This window comes from Taudactylus pleione, unplaced genomic scaffold, assembly GCF_031769625.1.
Source record: "Taudactylus pleione unplaced genomic scaffold, aTauple2 ptg000352l, whole genome shotgun sequence".
Lineage (NCBI taxonomy): Eukaryota > Metazoa > Chordata > Amphibia > Anura > Myobatrachidae > Taudactylus > Taudactylus pleione.
The window spans coordinates 1,422,503-1,440,719 of record NW_028284753.1 but is presented as its reverse complement, the minus strand read 5'-3'; the positions used below and the strand labels follow the sequence as shown (position 1 = coordinate 1,440,719).

At 37.1% G+C, this 18,217-nt stretch overlaps 1 pseudogene; it reads left to right on the top strand.

Annotated features, from left to right (window-relative positions):
* Window positions 1–14,869: 14,869 nt before the first annotated feature.
* Window positions 14,870–14,986, top strand: LOC148508613 (5S ribosomal RNA; annotated as a pseudogene).
* Window positions 14,987–18,217: the final 3,231 nt, after the last annotated feature.

Genomic DNA, 18,217 nt, shown 5'->3' with positions numbered 1-18,217 from the left:
AAGTTGTCCGGATTTGGGTGGAAATTATTCCACACATGAGAAGTGGATTTTTTTGGTCCTTTGTCCAGGCATGCCAACAGTGGGATTTTTCCCACCATGGGCAACAATTGTTACCTGATTTACAGTTTTTACACAAACATCCAATTGTTTTGATTTTCACACTGGTGGTGTGGCTAACATGCAATTACGCACACATAAAAAATTGTTTTAATTTTCTCACTGGTGGTGTGGCTAACACACACAGACAAAAAATTGTTTTTATTTTCTCACTGGTGGTATGGCTAACACACACACAAACACACACAAAAAATATGTTTTTATTTTTTCACTGGTGGTTTGGCTAACACGCACACACAAAAAATTGTTTTGATTTTCACACTGGTGGTGTGGCTAATATGCAATTATGCACACACAAAAAATTGTTGTTATTTTCTCACTGGTGGTGTGGCTAACACGCACACACACCAAAAAAATTGTTTTTATTTTCACGCTGGTGGTGTACACACAAAAAAATTGTTTTTATTTTTTTTCACTGGTGGTGTGGCAGGCTAACATGCTCACACCAAAAAATTGTTTTTATTTTCACACTGATGGTGTGGCTAATATGGAATTATGCACACACAAAAAATTGTTTTTATTTTCTCACTGGTGGTGTGGTTAATACGCAATTAAGCACACACAAAATATTGTTTTTATTTTCTCATTGGTGGTGTATCTAATATGCAATTGTGCACACACAAAATTGTTTTTTAATTTTCTCACTGGTAGTGTGGCTAATACGCACACACAAAAAATTGTTTTATTTTTCACACTGGTGGTGTGGTTAACATGCACACACAAAAATAGTTTAGATTTTCACACTGGTGGTGTGGCTAATATGCAATTACGCACACATAAAGAATTGTTTTTCATTTCACACTGGTGGTGTGGTTAACACGCACACACAAAAAAAATAGTTTTTATTTTCACACTGGTGGTGTACACACAAAAAATAGTTTTTATTTTTTCACTGGTTGTGTGGCAGGCTAACACGCACACACCAAAAAAATTGTTTTAATTTTCACACTGGTGGTGTGGCTAATATGCAATTATGCACACACAAAAAATTGTTTTTATTTTCTCACTGATGGTGTGGCTAATACGCACACACAAAAATTTGTTTTATTTTTTCACTGGTTGTGTGGCAGGCTAACATGCACACACCAAAAAATAGTTTTTAATTTCACACTGGTGGTGTGGCTAATACGCAATTACGCACACACAGAATATTGTTTTTATTTTTTCACTGGTGGTGTGGGTAACACGCACACAAAAATTGTTTTTATTTTTTTACACTGGGGGTGAAGAAGAGCACCCCTGATGGACAGAGCACCCCCTGGACAACACACTAACATGCACACACAAAAAAAAAATATATATTTTCACACTGGTGATGTGGCTAATATGCAATTACGCACACATAGAAAAAATGTTTTTATTTTCTCACTGGTGGTGTGCCTAATACGCACACACAAAAAAAAATTTTTCTTTTCACACTGGTGGTGTGGCTAACACGCACACACCAAAAAAATTGTTTTTATTTTCACACTGGTGGTATACAGACAAGAAATTGTTTTTAATTTTTCACTGGTGGTGTGGCAGGCTAACACACAATTACACACACAAAAAAAATTATTTTATGTTTTCACTGGTGTGTGGCTAACACGCACACAAAAAATTGCTTTTATTTTTTTACACTGAAGAAGAAGAGCACCCCTGATGGACAGAGCACCCCCTGGACAACACAGTAGAATAGCCAGCCAGCCCCTATGGACAGGACAACAGCCAGCCCCTATGGACTAAAGCCAGCCACTCCTATGGACAGGACAATAGCCAGCAACAGTCAGCCCCTATGGATAACAGCCAGCCAGCCCCTATGGATAACAGCCAGCCCCTATGGACTACAGCCAGTCAGCCCCTATGGACAGGACAACAGTCAGCAATAGCCATGCAGCAATAGCCAGCCAGCCCCTATGGATAACAGCCAGCCCCTATGGAAAGGACATCCTCAATTATGCAGCACAGCTCCCAGCACAACCTAGTAGTAGTCACATCAAGTCACAATGCACAACAGTAGCCACACAGCAGCGCAACACAGCTCCCAGCTCCCTCCCTCTTCACTCTCTACATCCGGAATGAAAAATGGCAGTGATCGCGGGACCTTTATAGAATCCAAAACACGCAAGAATCAGATAGTGGGATGATGACATTTTGCCTAGTTTTCAGATCCTAGTCTGTCGGAAAAACCTGAGCCGACTGTGATCTGATTTGGATCCCCTAACTTCGGGTGGGTTCGGATCTCTGAGATCCAAACCCGCTCATCTCTACATTTAACCCTTTTTTTACATTAAAAACACACAAGTAGCCTTCACATATCTCACTGATACAGTATGTGCAGGCTTCTTGATCGGGAGTGTTTGGTTGTGGTCAGACACTTGCAATTCGTAGGAGAAATCTCGATCACATACACCATCGGAAACCACGATCTCAGCTAGACACACTTCTTGGTAAATTTGAGTGTTTCAGAAGCCTGAAATCACCTGAGTTTCAGCGATGCAAATCGAGTTTCTAATCGGCAAAACTTTGAACATACACGAATCTTAGTAAATGTACCTCTTATTGTCTATTGCAGATTTATAAGCACAGTTGGCATGCATAAGCTGAGAGATGTAAGGACATGTTCATATAAGTTTGGCAAAATTCGATTTGGACTCATTTCCCATACACAGTTTAGGCTGTGTGTCTATAGACCAGTGTCTCTGGTAACCTCTGCGGTCTCAATTATGAAATTTGCGGTAAATCATGTAATCAAAACTCTGTGCTGTGCTGCACAATGCCATAAACTGAGCAGAACCACAATGATGCAAGTACAGTAAGGAGCATATTTTAACACTTTTAAAACTCACTTGTAAAAACTCTCACTTTAGTAAATTTACCCCTATGTGTCATAAAGGAAACAGTGCACTCAGGTAATGTGTTTGATGTTCTCAGTAATTTCCAGGACTAAAGCTTGTGTTAGTATTTAGAAATCTGATATTATGATTACAGGAAACTACCCTGCAGAAAATGCTTTATTTGGAGTATAACATGGTATAAAACCATTTGTCCTCCAAATACACAGGGCCCCATTTATAAACGAACGAAAATACCAGCAGAAATATTAGTTTAGTACCACTGTGATACAAACGAAAATGCCACTAGTATTTATAAGTACTTACCCTCCGGCTAGGTCCTGCGAAGTCCAGCAAAGTCCTCGTCCTCGGCGAGGTCCTCCAGTGGGCTGCCAGCAACGGGTCTCCAGTGTTATGCACATGCACGACAGTCCACCTGTAAGGCACTGCCAGGTCTCCATTGCCGACAATGGGGACTGCATCGTTTTCGCCATCTAAAAGATGGCGAGAGCGATGCTATGAAAACAGCGGTAACTGTTGTTTTTTGAATGCAGAATGGTGGCATAACCCCTTTAGCGAGTGCTAAAGGGGTTATGTTTTGTAAGTAAATGGAGCCCACAGTTATGTCTATATTGTAGGTATTTTGTTGTGTGATATCAGTGTGACTTGTGTGTTAATTGTATATAGTGATCAGTGTACTGTATATCAGGTGTGTGAAATCAGCATAAACTGCATATGTGCTGCGTCTCTCTGGCTCTTAGGTGACATTGCTCCAGACATCTCCTACAGGGCATCAGTATACTCATAAGTGACAAAAGCTGAGTAATTGTTTCTATCTATACACAGAAGTACACAGGCCGTTTGTTGTAATCTCCACCATGTATTTTTCTTACACCTCACCGGCGGCACAAAGCACCATTGTCTCCACAGAAACCATAGAATATCTGTAGACATTCATAAACAAAATGTATTAGGATAGGAATGTGGTTACAAGAAAATTAACATGTTACATATGTGTCTGTCTTTTACATCTCCGCTCTATTACAGCCATGTAGTGGACAATATTTAGATATGGGCCATATACGCAGTGTCTTGGCTAGCTCAGAACAGTGAGTGCCATGCATTTCTGCCATCCACTATTGTACATTTCTGTATAACACGCAGTAGGTTGGATCTCCCTGTATGAGGCCTGTATATCAAATAAATTTGCCGGACTTTCCCCTAAAACAGATGTTTTGAGGGCAAACCCACAAATACTAAGTATCCCCCAAATGTACCGTGGAGAGACGCAGCAGATATCTCCCAGCATAAATCATCACAGGGACTAGAGTTGAAACTAGAAAATTTTACCTACGTAATGGTCATGAGAAAGGGTAGCAAACTGTCAAGGTAACAAAAGTTCTGGTGATGGGTTGGAACTTGGACCCAGGAGGATGGGTACAAAGTACCCAAGTCTCTTTAGTGGCATGGGAGTACAGGTGTAACCAATGTCTCCAATATGCAGCAAACACACACAACTCAACTCACGCCTCTGCTTCACAGCAGCTCACACTAAAATCAAGCTGTAATGAGAGGGAGTTGTCATGCTCTCCCATTTATTTGGAATTAAAAGGTAGTTCCGGCACTGTCTGTAATCTGTACTGAATTAAAGAGCTTCTTGATATTGTTCTCAATTTGTTAAGAGATATATGTAAAAAATGTAAAAAACAATATCGTGTAATAACGTAAAATAAGTTTGTTCTCATAGGATATAGGTGTACACCACGTAGCAACTGCAGGACCTGGGCTCTACTGCCACAACCACAATGGCTGAATCACAGGATGCCACTGGATAAATTGGGGACACTCCTAACGTGTTTCTTCGCACCTGGCGATTTCGTCAGAGATGTTTGATCTAATACATTCAGCTGGGATGGGTTAATTTTGTGCATCTTATCGGGAATGTAGTATATACGATAAAACAACTTTATATATTTTCCTATATGTGAGGCACATCTAGACATTTTATGTATTGACCTAAAAAGCTGGGACCAATCTCCCTTATCTAGAGTTATATTTAAGTCTTTTCCCACTTAATTTGAGCTATGGTCTTCTCTATTGGATTACTTTTTAATAATACTAGAGACCAATATGAAATTCCTCCTCTTTGAGTAGGTGACATCATTTTATTTATCATACTCTCGGGAAGTTTTAAGACTTCCTACTTTGGATAAAAAAAGAATAGAGCCAATGTCTAATCTGCAGATACTTATAAAATTCCCCTGTGGGTATTGCATACTTTATTCGTATCTGCATAAATGACATCAATATATTATCTACCAATAAATCTTTCATTGAGAAAATTCCATTAGATATCCATAAATCTAAATTTAAATTTGGAATATAGTTTGTCAATGCCTGTAGTGATAAATACTTAAATGGTGGTAATATTTGCTCTTGATAACTCGTTAATTTATCCCATGCCTTAAGGGCTACTTTTGTTGCTCTTAGTGTGTTTTTTGATAATATTCTATATTTAGATGGAACCCATACTAAATCTTTCATTGGGAATTTCCCTATCATCGCATCTTCCAATTTCACCCAAGGTTTGGGAGACTCTTTTGTAAACCATTCATTTATCTGGTTAATCTGTGTAGATAATTGGTATAATTTTAGGTTAGGAAATTGAAATCCTCCAAGTGCCTTAGGCAAAGTTATATATTTCTTTGCCAATCTATGCTTTTTATTTCCCCAAATATACCTATTTATAACCGCATTAATTCTATATAACCAATATTTGGGAAGGAGCCTTGGAATAGAACAAAATAAGTATAACATTTTAGGAAGCAAAAACATTTTACCACTTCTATTATTCCTACCCAAGTTATTTCATAATTTATCCAGTCATTTACAGATTTATTTGTTTCAATAATGGACCATAATTGTACTCTAAGATATTCTCCTCTTTTGCCACCAGATTAATCCCCAAGTATTTCAGTGATTGATTTTTCCAACTAAAATTATATTTTATTTTAAGGTTTATACGATCGACCGTATTAATATTTATTTGAAGAAATCCAGTTTTAGTTTTATTTAATTTATAATAAGAAATGTTTGCATATTGAGCTATTATATCCATGATCACTGGCAAAGAAGCCTTTGGGTTAGTAAGAAATAGGAGGATATCGTTTGCAAATAATAAGTTTCTGTGGTGTACAGTATCTTGTTTATAAGTGGTCCTGTTATTAATTTTGATTGACGTATGGTCTGACCTAATGGTTCTATACATAAAACAAAAAATAATGGTGATAGTGGACACCCCTGTCGAGTCCCATTTGTAATGGAAAACTTAGATGATATAAATCCATTACAAAAAACATGGGCTTCAGGTGCTGAATATGAAGCCATAATAGCCTCCAAAAATTTGCCACCTATACCAAACTTTAGAAGGACGAATTTAATATATTCCCAATTTAGCCTATAAAAGACTTTTTCAGCATCTAAAGATAGGACCATTAATGGTTCATCCTTATATGCCAGACTTTCCATTATATCGATAGCTGTACGCATATTCTCCGGGCCTTGCCTACCCTTTACAAATCCAATTTGGTCTGGATTGATTAATTCAGGTAAAACTAGATTCAAACATTTTACAATTATCTTGGCATAAATATTAATGTCTGTGTTTAATAATACAATAGGTCTGTAGTTATGGGGTTTTGTTGGATCTTTGCCTGGTTTCAAAATCATTACTATCAATGCTTCTGTAGGAAATCTTCCCAATGTAATACTATGTTCAAACATTTGAAGCACTATTGGGTCTATCTGGTCTTGAAAATGTATATAAAATTTGTTTATATATACGTCTGGTCCTGGTTTCTTATGTTACCTTAAAATTTTACTAACTTCTTTTATTTCTTGTACTGACCACTTCTTATTAAGGTTATCTAATTGTTGTTTACTCAACCTTTGTAGATTTATTTTCGATAAAAAAAGTTTCTATTTATTCTTTAATAGGTTGAGGTGTCTCTATATTATTTTTTATGTTATAGAGGCCCTTATAGTATTCCGCAAATGCATTGGAGATATCAAAGGGATTCGTTAGTTTAGCACCTACCATATTGTATATTGCCTGGACTGCATTTCTACTTCTTTTCCCTCTAATTTTCCTAGGTAAAAGGCGTGATGCTTTATTGCCTTCTGTATAATATTTCTGATTCCTTTTAAGAATATTCTCTTTTACATGTTTTAAGATATATCTTTCCAACTCTTCTCTTATTTCTTTACATTTTTTATTTAAAGCTATATCTTTAGGGTTGAGTTTATGTTGGTCTTCTATCTCTCTTAATTTATTTTCTAGATCTTTCTGGACCTTTGCTTCTTTCATTCTTGATGTAATTTGTTTGATAACTCCTCTTAATACTGCCTTCAAGGCACACCAAAAATTAATTGGATTCATATCTTTAGGGGAATTGATTCTTAAAAAATCTGTTAATGAATCTTTAATTAATTGTTTATTTTCCATTGATATAAAGATATTACTTGGGAATTGCCAAACTCTGGGGGAAGGTATTCAATGGCCATCTTCCCATATTATAAGTACTGGAGAGTGATCTGACCATGTTATTGGTAAGATTACTGATTTTTTTATTTGTTGAAGAGTTTTCTTATCTGTAAATGCTAAATCTATTCATGAATACGTCCCATGTACTTGTGAAAAAAAGGTGTAATCTCTTATTGTTGGGCGTCCTGCCCTCCATATATTGTACATTTCTTATTCCCCTATATAATTATTAAAAGCTTTATAGATGTTAATCACTGAACTGATACTTTTCCTCTTTGCTGATTCCAATTTATCCATATATGGATCCAACACAAGATTAAAATCCCCTAAATGAAAAGTGCTCCCCTGCTTACTTTCTGAATCTCTTTAAGGAACATTTTCACAAATGAAAGCTGGGAAGAATTGGGGGCATACACAGCAGCTAAAGTAGTTTCTTTCCCATTCAATGTTCCTACTAAGATAATATATCTCCCTTTATTATCTGTTATTTTCCGACTAAGATTGAAGTTACAATTCCTGTTAATTATGATTGCTACTCCAGCTTTCTTACTGTACGCATTAGAGAAATATGGTCTTGGTAAATTAGAATCACAAATACGGGGAGGGGCGGCCTTAGGAAAGTGAGTTTCCTGGATTGCAACAATGTCTAATTTCTTAGAATGAAAGTATCCTAATGCCCTTTTCCGTTTTTGTGGAGAGTTCAATCCTTTAGCATTTAATGTTGACAAATTAATCTTCATACTTATTCATTTTGAAAAGGCTGGTAATATGACTCTTTCTTATCTACCTTTAGCTTGACAAGAAATCTATTAATAAATATTTTATTTATATTAAGGAATAATAGAAAAAAAGAAAATACATATACAAAAAAAAGGAAAAGACAAAAAAAAACAAGAAAGACAAATAGCCCTTACTCTAGACTAATATGGCCTTGAATCCTTGCGGCTTTCATTAGATATCAATGGGGGTAGTGGCTAAATCCACCATCACCTTTAACTCCTTTTTATACTAATAACATCTAAGAAACATAATTTATTTTCATGCGAGGATTTAATCTTTGAATATATTTATGTTCTTACCTAATACTTCCCTGATTAGTTATTTATTATATTTCTTAATTTATGCAATTCCAAAAAGAGAGAAGAAAAAACTAAAACATTTTACCTTAAAAATAAAAGAGCAATATTTATCTAAATCTCTATATTTTTAAATGTGATATAGTATAACTGTCCTACAACAGTTATAGTATTCCATCCTATGTGTCTATTTTCTATTCTGATTCCATGTTAACTATTTGGGAAAGGACTTAAAACCTTAATCATGCATAAGATTCCACTGTGTATATAAATTAATAAATCTTACAGTGACTCCTTAGAGGTTCAATAAACAAACTCTATCCAAATCTCTACATACTTAAATAGGATATAAACACGCTTCATCCAAAATAACATACTCTCATATGTATCTAATTTCCAACCTAATTCCATGTGTGTTATTTAATAGAGAACTTAACCAAAAAATTTCAATTAATAACTGTGCATCTTCAATCAGATATACCTATACAATAAGTGTATCATATACTTACATTTTCCTCTACTATTATATTAACTTAATCCTATATACTCTAGTGCAAAAATTATAACACACGAAGAGTGGTTAATCTTAACTAAATCCATTACTAGGTAATTTTGATATATCTAATCTTAATCAGAGGTAGGAATTCCATTGTGTATATAAATTCGTAGATCTAAAAATGACTACTATACTTAATTTAGTTAATCCCTTTTGTGAGTGCATCCTATCTTTAAGATTTTGCTTTAATATTCTCCATTACTTATAAGTATATGTTGTAGTAAAATTCTATAACACTCATAATATACTCATTGTCGGCCTACATATGTCCACACTTGCTTGACTGGTTGTACATCTTCCATTGTTTTAGGAAGATATGCTATTTTCCAATTATCTAAAGCCCTGAGTACTTCTTCTTCTGTAACCAGTGACTTTGTCTTTCCTTCATATGTTACAATTATAATTACAAAAAATCCCCATCTGTATGAAACATTTGCTAGTCTTAATGCCCTCATGGTTCGAGCAAATGATCTCCTCTTTATTAATGTTTCTGTAGATAAATCTGTAAATATTTGTATAGATCCCCAAATTGTCCTTTCTATATCTGCATCTCAGGTCGCTTTCAATATTTGTTCCTTGATTTGAAAATAATGAATCTTCAAGATTGTATCTCTAGGAGACCCTTTAGGGGCCTTTCTTACTTTAGGAATGCAATGTATTTGCTTAATTAGTAGTTGTAGCTTTGGTATCTCTGGAAGTAATTTTTTAAATATACCCATCACAAAGTCATTCAATTCAGATGTTTGCACAAATTCTGGGATTGCTCTAATTTTAATATTTCTTCTACGGGCTCTATCTTCCAAATCTGCTACTTTACCCCGCAGAAAAGATACTTCAGACTGAGCCTCTTTATAAATCCTAGTGATATCATTATGCAAGACAATCAGTTCTTTAATTTTTAATTCTATGTGTTCTGTTCTTTCACGCAGACCAGAGAGTTTTTGTGATAGTTCAACTAGTGTTGACGTGACTTCGGCTGATAAATCTTTTTTTAAATCTCCAAGTAATTGCAGCATTCTATGTACTGTTATGGGTTCATCCATATCACCCTCTTCAATTATAGGGGGAGGAGTAAAACTTGTTTTACAAGGAGAAGTTGTTTTTCCAAATTTGCTCATCTGTGGGGATACAGATAGTCGTTCTTTCTGTCTATTTGGTGGGGTCCCTGTTGTAGCTTTAGAGAAGCTCACTGTAGGATTTACTGGATCTTTTGTTCTCTTTGGGCCCATGACTTTTTTTTTATTTTTCTTCCTCTTTAATGCTGTTTTAATATTTATATTGTAACATTTATTGTGCTTCAATAAAAGGTGATGAGAGGACAGCCACATATTTATGTTAATGCACCATAATCAAAATCGTTTGTATCAGTGAGGAGTATATTGGGATGTTTCTAGTTTCCCCTATAGAATTGTTTATTCTCTACTCTAGTAGCCACTTTCCCTTTCTCCTGTTTTTTATATATTTAATCCATACTTTAGTATTGTACCCTCTTTATTATGTTATGCTGAGGGGTTATTGCAGGAAAGAGGGTATGAGTTAATCAAGACTGTGTTTTATAGACAAATTCTTAGGTACCTTCCTCCTCTGGTACAATCTGCTTCACTCCACCATAATGCACCTCTGCCTAGAGATACAGGGAGACCTCCAGGGGCTTTCTTCCTCCAGCGACCCCACTTTGGGCTTTGCTCTTCCAATCTCTCTCCACCATCAGGGCCTGCTGTACACTAGCTCTCTTCCCTCTTTGATGGGTTAAATATTTCCACTGCTTCTCTGCTGTCCATTAAGCCCTGCATCCATTGCTTGCAGCTGTCTCTCTCCCTGGCCGACTTCCATCTCCCTGAGCCACGTCGCTGGGTTCGACCGCCAGCCCCGTGTGTCTCAGGCTTCCTGGAGTTTCTGTCTCTCTTTGGAACGGCTCTCAAGATCCCGAGAACCTCAAGCTCTGCCCTGCTCCAGACTCGGGACTCTCCAGAGCCTGTCTCCCTCCTCTCCTAGTCTGCGATGCAGGCAAATATGTTTGGGCAGACAGGCGTCCAAGGTTGGGACCCGATTCCCCTTCTCAAGGTGCATCAGACCCGCTCCATGTTCAGTGTCCTCACTTCGTGGTGTCCAAGCCACACCCCCATCTGAATGGTTCTTGATTATCATATAAATTTAAATGTAAGTCTATATAGTGTTACATTGTATTTTGTCTACTCAAAACGCCATTGAATCTTTTGTTTTGTATATATTATATATGGAATATTTTGACCATCATTTAAAGTGTTCTAATTAAGGTCTTACATGCTCCTAACAGCTTATAGAAGGATCAGTAATTCAATCAGATCGAATTTCAGCTGAAGATAGCAGGTGCCATTAATCTACAAATCCTGACAAAAGTCTTTCCTTGATTGAAGCAGGTAATTAAGGGCTACGTGCCTGACAATGGATACTCTTTGATAAAGCTTCTGGGTGAAGCGAAACGCATCATTGATCATTGGGTTCATTTGTGACTATCATACTAATGTCGGTTTCTGACACTCTTACTCCAGAAATGGTATTTCCAGCTGAGACATGGCAACGTACTTTGAATTGTTACCTTTTGATGTGCAGAGGCAGGCTAAGAGGGTGACATCCAGCCAAATTTCCCACGGTGCCACTGAAGCAGGATTATTGACCTCATAAGCACATAGCAGTGAAAGGTGGGGCTTTATCACCGTTAAGGACTGTGAGCATAATCTGGTTGGAAAGACTCCTTTGGGATATTACATAGGAAGCACAGCTAGCAAAGTGCCTTCCAAGTCCCTGATAATATTTGGGGACAAGAAACTATTTCTCAGCAGGTGCCCCTAAAGTTTACATCATCTTACGCACGTGTACACACAGTGACTTTGATACAATCTGTTGCAAGTCAGTTAATACATTGAATCTCTACCACTAAATAATTGAATGCATTAAGGATCGTTACATTGCAAACGGAACTAACTTTACTCCAGGATTTATCCTGTTATAGTGCACATTGACTTTTTAATAATACTTGTGTCGACACAATTTAGCAAATCTGACTATATACAATTGATGTCAGTAATTATTATACTGCTTTTATTGTTTTTTATATTTACATGTGTAAATGTTATAATATCTGACTGAATATATAAAAAAAATATTATATCTATGGCGTTTTGAGTTAATTTCTGCCATTATAAGGTTTGATAAGCGCAACCACTTCCTGGTTTTGTTTAGTTTTGTGATCTCTCATAGATTGGCTTTAGTGAGTATACACAACTCACCTGTTGGTTGCTGCTATCAGTAACTTATATTTTTGCTAATTTTTGACTAGCACCTAATACAAGTTCTAAGTATATTTCCCATTCAAGGTGAGTATATTACTTGACCTTATAGGACCTTGCATTGGGTATACTGATTTGCACTATGGAGGCTTGCTATATGTGTTTCCCCCAATAATACACATAGATCCGGAGTTACTCACGGACAATACTGATGGGCTCTACGTTGCATTCCAACGTCTATTTATCACCATAGAAGGGTGAATGTACACATATATCCTATGATAACAAACTTATTTTACGTTATTACACGATATTGTTGTTTTCCATTTTTTACATATATCTCTGAACAAATTGAGAACACTATCAAGAATCTCTTTAATTCATAATAGATCAGACAGTGCTGAAACTACCTTTTAATTACAAATACTTCTCCAGAGGGGCTCTGTTGAAAAGCTCTGACTGCTCCTGGCTGCACTTCTGGCTCTACATCTGGGTCTATCATCAAATCTATAAGGGAACTTGGCACCAGTCACATGCACTCTTATACCCTCCCATGTAATCATGCACTCCCACCATACCTGGGCCTGCCCAGTGTCTTGGCAGTCCTGCTGGGACTACCCATCACCAAATGTATAGTTTGCCTATGTGTGTAAAGGCCATTATTGTGTATGGCATAATGTGTAAGGCCATTATGGTGTGTGGCATAATGTGTAAGGGAACCTACTTTGCGGTGTAATGTGACTAAAGGGTATTACTGTGTGGTATAATTTGAATTGGGGGTACTATTGTGTGGTCACACCCTTTCCCAGTGAGACTACATCCTGATTTTTCTTCAAAGCACGCCCATGGCGCGCTTTTCTCCTCCTTAAGGTGAGGAGGGGGGCACCAATGCTCTTTATGTACACAGGGCACCACAATGTGTACTTATGACTCTGCTTTGGTGTGCACAGATATGTCCTTCTCTGTGTTCAGCAACCCTGCCTTAAAAATTCCTACAGTGATCACTATTTAATCCTCTACAACTGCTAAACTAGGGCTTGGTCAATTGGGAAAATGCCTTACCTTATCCTTGTGTGTGACCTACTCCAATGATTGCCACATTTACCTAACAGAAACCAACCAAATGTCTATGACACATATATGAATCCCCTGCAGCATGAGCTCTGTTGTGTATTTTAATACAGAGAATGATGTATACTTGTATGTTGTTAATTATTGATGATGTTAGTAATTATATTTTTTTATAAAAGCATAGACTAAGATGTAGGAGGAAAAAATAAAAAAGGGGATTCTGCACAGAGCTAAGGAATAATCAATATAATTATAAACCAACCATCTCACAATCACGGATTAATATCCGTATTTAATATATGTTGGTGGTGCACCCAAAGCCCAATGTATACATACAAAGAATATGGAGAGAAAAGTAGGGCTATGGTCTGGGGCACTCTTCATTATACATACAAAGAATATGGAGAGAAAAGTAGGGCTATGGTCTGGGACACTCTTCATTATGTAACTGATTTAATTAAAACATAACTTTTAATAATGTCAATAAAATATAAGGTACCATATAGTTAAATTAAAATTAGATAGTGTATGTCCATCATATAAGTCACAAATGTCAAATACAGTGACTTCTGAAGGCGAATTAATGATATATGCACAGTCACATACTGGATATATTGGATTAGTAATACAATTAACTAGGTTATGAATACTGACCAAGTGCAAAAAACAATCCCAATTCTATGTTTTTCTACAGCACCTGGTCTTCCCTGGAAGTCACCTTCCAAGTACTGATCAGGCCAATTACAATTGCTTTCAAAATCCAGAAAGAATCCAACCCATGTGCTGGCTGGATGTCTGTGCAAAAGTTTCACCCGGCTGGGGGCTTGTTCACCTCATCCATGTTGGATTTTCTGGATTTTGAAAGCAGGAGCGGTATTGTATGTGCACTACTACACAGCAGGGTCTCTTTATTACAACATCAATTTACTGCATTGTGCTGGGTTTATGTGTGACATAATAGCGCTGTTTTGCTCACCGTATTCCTTACATGAGCATGCTGACATACATCCATAGAGATCTATTGCATACATCTTGCTTTTGATTAATACATATGCTGTGTGGTGTGACCTGGACATAATAATTAATATTGTCTAGTCTTGAATTACTTAATTTAAACACACGGTTGTGCTCGTAGCCTGTGAAATGTGGTAATACAATTTTTGAAATCTATTATTTAAAGTGCCCTGTTATGTGGCTCCTTATGTATGTATGCTAAATGTATGCTTTGCCTCGTTATGGAACTAATAGGCTGTACTAGCATATACTAATACTATGTGATATACTATGCAGATATAAGATGCAAATAAAGTCTGCTTGTGCATTCTTTTTTTTAACATGATTATTTTCCAATAAATGGACTTTTAATACAACTAGTCCTACATGTATATTGCTCTGACCTAGAAGTGTGTAATTTTCCCCATAATATCTACAGCCATACATTACTTGATTGCCCAATCTCGTCTGATCTTGGAAGCTAAATTGTAATTGGCCTGATCAGTACTTGGAAGGTGACTTCCAGGGAAGACCAGGTGCTGTAGAAAAACAGAATTGGGATTGTTTTTTGCACTTGGTCAGACAATATTCATAACCTAGTTAATTGTATTACTAATCCAATATATCCAGTATGTGACTGTGCATATATCATTAATTTGCCTTCAGAAGTCACTGTATTTGACATTTGTGACTTATATGATGGACATACACCATCTAATTTTAATTTAACTATATGGTACCTTATATTTTATTGACATTATTAAAAGTTATGTTTTAATTAAATCAGTTACATAATGAAGAGTGTCCCAGACCATAGCCCTACTTTTCTCTCCATATTCTTTGTATGTATAATGAAGAGTGCCCCAGACCATAGCCCTACTTTTCTCTCCATATTCTTTGTAAGATGTAGGAGGAGTCAGGAATAGTACGGGGAGGAGTTTACATCTGGGGCTAGATTCTGACACCTAGGTGGGCCTGTATGTTCTTTAAATGTCAGGGCCTATTTTTAGTCCCAGTCTGGCTCTGTCTCACACACATCTTTTTACACGCATGAAATATATCACATATGTATATTCTTCCAGTCATTTTTTTCAACCATTTTGTGACATACTACTGTATTATACGTTCACGTTAAACACACAGCGATTCCTATTACCTATATTGTTCACTTCCTATTATTTATAAGAAGTAAGGAAGCAGCTCAAAACATTAAAGGTGCGCTATTATTATTTCTATTTATGCACTGTAGTGTATGCTGCTGAGGGTAATTGCATGGCACAATGCATGCGCACGTTTGTAGCGTGATCAGTAATGATGTAGTAGGACATATATGACCTTTGAATTCTGCTTGCATCTTCTCTCTTTTGATATGTGTAAATTGGCTCTGAATCAGATTTTCAAATGGAGTAAGTTAGAGAAAGTAACTATGTACCTGGACAAGCCAAGTTGCAATGCAAGTGGTGCACATACATTCTTTTTTGCATTCGGGGTAAATACTGGCTGCTTCCAAATGTAATATTACTAAATAACAAATTGCGCCTGTCAGTAAGATAGTTTCAAGGTATGTTTCTCACAGTAATAGAGAATTCTTTGAGATAATTTTTTGAGATAACTGTATGTATTTACTAAAAGAATTCACAATATACAGAATATGTACACTTGCAGTAAGTATAAAACAACACAGTACGACAGAAAAAAATGGGGGGGGGGTGGAAGAAGGGGGGAAGAGAAATAGAGAGGCAATAATGGGCAAATTGGAAATGCAATTTAGAAATAAAATAAGGAAGAAAAATCATCATGTAAGAGAAATAATAAACGTTTAGAAATATATATGTGATTATTAACTTCTTGTGGTGTAAAGGTATTTCACCTAACTTTGATGTCAACTTTGATGAACAGGTTTAAAGTGTGGCGTTCCACACCTATAAACTAGCAAAAAAAGGGAAAAGCGTGTGTAGAAAAAGGGTTATAAAACCAGTGATAGGGTCCTACGTCCAGATGTTAATGGGGTAGCAAATGCATGACCATCCGTTGGTAAAACGATAAAGGAAGTGCGAAAAGTGGGGTACCCCTACGGGTATGATCGAGGGCAATGTAGGCCAATGGAATGAGGCACAAATCAGGGACTCTGGACTGTGCTGCCCACCTGGGAAACAAATGTGCCGCAAGCCGCCTATCTCTAGGTCGCCGCCGCTGTCTGTTACAGGCTGCAGCTGTAGTCTGGGGAGGGGATGAACCTTACTAAAACACCCTAAAGAGGAATTTTTGCCAGGCATCCCCTCCGCTCACAGAGTCTAACCTTCTGTCTCTAACTCTGTGTGGCCGGCTCTCGGTTTACCCCGCACGGTTGTTTCTCCGTGTCGCTGTCGCTTCTTCTCCGTCTTTCTCGTGCGGCTCATTCTCCGTGCAGCTGTACTCTGCTTCCAGGTCTCGAGACCGAGGTCATGTGGTCCTGTCTTCACTCGTGAGGTCTGTTTGTTTTTGTGAAAAGGACAATGTCACAATGTGTAGCTCCTACGTGTATCAACCCTTCTGGGCCTTCATCAGGGAGTATTGGGTAATTCTTTTAGTAAATAAATACAGTTATCTCAAAAACTTATCTCAAAGAATTCTGTATTACTGTGAGGAACATAGCTTGATACTATTTTACTGACATGCCCAATTTGTTATTTAGTAATATTATATGATTTTCTAAAGGGATTGGGCAACCTTTATTTACAAATCTGCTGCCCAAACAATATCTTGATAAGAGAGTGTGAGGTAACCTAAATCTTAATAATTTGCTTCCAAATGTAGCCTACAATTACTGGACAGCTTTATTTAGATTTGAGCAAGGACACCCCCTGCCCAAATCTAAATCTCTCTGCACATATCTAAATCTGCCCCACCTGCAGTGCAATATGATTTTATCAAAATGCATGGTTACTTGCTCATTCTTACTCTATTCCCAAATCTGAATCAGGCCCATGGTCATTACTTCCGAAAGTTCTCTGATGTAGAAATTAAGGATGATACATTGGAAGTGCTACAGAAAGAGGTGGATGTTTGCGTATCTGATGCTAATAAGAATGTTAAAGATGAATGTGTTGGACAAGAAGAAGTTGATAATATTCAGGAGGAGGATGTTGTTTGTGTCAAAGTGTCAATGTTAGTCAACCACCAGTGGCAGTCATTATTGCAAGTGATGATAAGAAGGCAATTGTCATGCCTGGGCATACGACCAATAAAATTACCATTTTCCTTTGTGTTTTCCAATTCCTGGCAACATTTGTCCATCTGTACCATTTGTGAGCCCAAAGTAAGTAGAGGTAGGGAGGTTAACCATCTAGGCACCTCCTCCCTGTTACATGATTTGCAGTGAATTCATGCCAATTATTATGCAAAATCTCAAAAGTCCTCTAAAATAATAACAAACAGTCCAGCATCAGCTGCCAGCAGCATGGATAGTTCCCAGCACATGCAAGCTCCACCGCCAACAACTTAATCATCAACCTCCTCATTGATGATCAGAGGTAGTCCTCCTGCATCCAATTTGCAAAGGATAACTGACTCCTCCCCTATCCAGGATTCCCGAGAAGAATCTCTGCACACTAGGGCTGCTGCTGCTTTGGATAAATCTTCATCACATTAGGGAACCAAGAAGAGTAGTAGTTGAAAACAACAATTGACTGTGAAACAAACATTTGCTAGAGGAACCAAGTATGTCAGCCATCATCCTGTTGCACAACGGATCACTGAAGCCATGATGGTTATTATTATTATTATTATCGTTTATTTAT